Source organism: Pan paniscus, chromosome 12, assembly GCF_029289425.2.
Source record: "Pan paniscus chromosome 12, NHGRI_mPanPan1-v2.0_pri, whole genome shotgun sequence".
Lineage (NCBI taxonomy): Eukaryota > Metazoa > Chordata > Mammalia > Primates > Hominidae > Pan > Pan paniscus.
Genome location: NC_073261.2, coordinates 115,703,328 through 115,706,365, shown reverse-complemented (window position 1 = coordinate 115,706,365; position 3,038 = coordinate 115,703,328). Strand labels below are relative to the sequence as shown.

The 3,038-nt window shown below is 53.3% G+C and overlaps 1 non-coding gene across 1 annotated transcript; it reads right to left on the bottom strand.

The window, feature by feature from the left end:
- Positions 1-2,509: 2,509 nt before the first annotated feature.
- Positions 2,510-2,570, bottom strand: LOC112438966 (U7 small nuclear RNA). Its single transcript, XR_003027277.1, has one exon. It is a non-coding gene; the product is annotated as a U7 small nuclear RNA (small nuclear RNA).
- Positions 2,571-3,038: the final 468 nt, after the last annotated feature.

Here is a 3,038-nt window from a genome sequence, read left to right as displayed (position 1 = left end):
GTGGCTGCGGCTCATTGGTCCTGGCGGACATCGCTCACTCACATATCCAATGGGAAGCGGCCGGGTAGAGGTTACCGGTTTGGTTTTTTTTCACGGGGGCGGTGGCGAGCAGCGGAAGGCGGGGCCTGCTGGGGGCGGGGCTGGCAGTCTCGGCTCGCACCGCCTCAGCTCCTCCGGGCCCTCTCGGGGTGCTGCTCGGAGGGGAGTCCAGTACTGGGCGTTTTTACCTTAGTTCCTTATTCTGCACCCCCCCCACCCCGCCTCCTCCTTGCCTGTGTGCGCCCCCACCCTCTTTATCCCGGGGGAGCGTGACTCGGCCTCAGGGCACCCACGGTCCTGGTAGCTGACAGGGAATTCCTCTTGTGCCCGACGAATATTCCGTGGACACACATTTGCTCCGCACGCGCTGTCTGCAATGTAATTCGACAAGTTTCTATTTTGTTGAATTACTTTTGAAAGTTCTTCCGTCCAGGGCGCATGGCTCTGCAGAGCCTTCTCCTCCTTCTCTGGAGAACCCCAGGGACTTAAGCGGTAGCCTCCTCGCTGACAGGGTCTCCACTTTGTCCTGGGGGGCGAGGGGGCTGGCAATGCGCTCACGTGGGTGTGAGCTTTGTAAAAGATGCAAAAGTGAAAATAAAATATGTTTGTGGGGCAGGCTGGCGAGCAGTGGCATGATACAGTTCACTGCAGCCTTGAACTCCTGGGCTGCAGTGAGCCTCCTGCCTCGGCCTCCCAAAGTGCTGGGATCACAGGCATGGGCCACCACGCCCGGCAAAAGTAAAAATTTTTTTGTTTTTTTTTGAGATGGAGTTTTGCCCTTGTTGCCCAGGCTGGAGTGCAAAGGCCGGGTCTTGGCTCACTGCAACCTCTGCCTCCCGGGTTCAAGCGATTCTCTTGCCTCAGCTTCCCGAGAAGCTGGGATGACAGGTGCATGTCACCACGCCCGGCTAATTTTTGTATTTTTAGCAGAGACAGGGTTTCTCCATATTGGCCAGGCTGGTCTCGAACTCCCGACCTCAGGTGATCCGCCTGCTTCGGCCTCCCAAAATGCTAGGATTACAGTCGTGAGCCACCACGGCCGACCTAAAAGTAAAATCTTTCAAGCACAAGTTAAGACCACTGTATCTTTCCGCCTTGATTCTCCCTCCTATGTTTGGAGTGGACTCGGACATTTTGTTTTTGTATTAGTAATTTCTCCATATTGTAGTGTGTAAGGCATAAGTATTCTTAGGCAGGGGTCCAGGAGTGGTGGGGGCCGGCTGGTGGGCTTCCTGGAGGAAGTGGCACTAGAGCTGCGTTTGGAAGATTTTTCAGGCAAACTGAACTCAGAGGCACAGCAGCCCTCTGAAGTCACGGGGGCCTCTCCTGGAAACCACATGCCAGCATTGATTTTCCCCAGGGAGGCTGCTTGTCCCGGGACAGAAATCCTCAGCTTGGTACCCCGGGCAGCTCCTCCTGAATGTGAAGGTGCGTGGGAAGCCCAACCGGTGGTCGCAGGGCTGTTTGGGATTCACAGCAAAGGGCAGTGGACTGCGAGCCTGTGCCTCCCGGCCTGTCTGCTTTCCCTGAAGGGTGCCTGAGGGGCAATGAATGCTGTTTGTTTTTCTGACCCCTTTCCTGCATTTGCCACATTTCCCCCCTTAAATTTGCTGCTGTTGCTGACTGGATTACAGCGAAGTCCTTCCTTTTCCTCTCAGCCTGGAAAGTCATGCTTTTCCTCCCTGGATGGAGGAATTTAATTCTCTTACCAGAAGAGGGCCCCTTCATTTGTCTTTACGTTAAGACAGTTAACTTTGTCCCCATGGGCCACAGACATCACAGCTTCCACAACGCACTCACGATCGAGTTTGTTTTCTCAGGGTTGTGAGTTGATCGCAGCCTCTCCAGGCCTGCTGTGTTTGGGCAGCAATCCTGCTTGGAACAGAACCCTCGAACTGCGGTGGCCCACACTGCCAGTGCCCTTTGTGTGCTGTGTGGTCTCTGTCCCAGTTGGCCTCAGGGCTGATCCTCGTGGAGAAAACAGAGGCCAGATCATAACTCCCTGCTAAATATCCCAGGTCACTGGCTGCTCTGGACCGTGGGCTGAATGCGCAGCTGCACGAGGCACACACCCCTGTGAAGCCCACTGTACAGGCACAGGCTTCCGGAAATGCACAGGCTTCTGGAAATGCACAGGCCTCCGGAAATGCACAGGCTTCTGGAAATGCACAGCCTTCTGGAAATGCACAGGCTTCCGGAAATGCACCAGGGCGTGTTGCTCATTTCTTTTTTCATTAAAACCAAATGCACATTAACAACCTAATTATACGAGCAACTGTCTCAGGCACAGTCACTGGTCCCAGGGAGCACACAGCCAACAGAGAGGCACGTTACACTGCGGTATTCCTCATGCTCTGACAAAGAGAAGCCCCTGGTACAGTGGAGCCCAGAGGAATAACTTCTTTTTTTTGTTTCTTCACTGTGGTAAAATATACATGCAGTTTTCCATTTCACACATTTTTGGGGGTGAGGGGGCTTCCAGTAAAAGCTGGAAAATCTGCTAGACAAATTCTAAATAAGCTGTAACACCCCCTTTTACTTTTTTTTTTTGAGACAGTCTTGCTCTGTTGCCCAGGCTGGAGTGCAGTGGCGCAATCTCGGCTCACTGCAACCTCCACCTCTTGGGCTCAAGCGATTCTCCTGCTTCAGCCTCCCGAGTAGCTGGGACTACAGGTGCACATCACCATTGCCCAGCTAATTTTGTATTTTTAGTAGAGACGGGGTTTCACCACATTGGCCAGGCTGGTCTCGAACTCCTGACCTCATGTGATCCGCCTGCCTCGGCCTCCCAAGGTGCCGAGATTACAGGCATGAGCTACTGCGCCTGGACAGCATCCATTTTTAAGTGTACAATTGAGTGGCATTAAATACATTCACAGTGTTGTAGAACCATCCCCACTAATCATCTCTAGACCTTTTTTGTCACCTTAAACAGAACCTCTGTACCCATTAAGCAGTAACTCCCCCTTCCCTGCTGTCCCCAGCCCTTGGTCACCTCT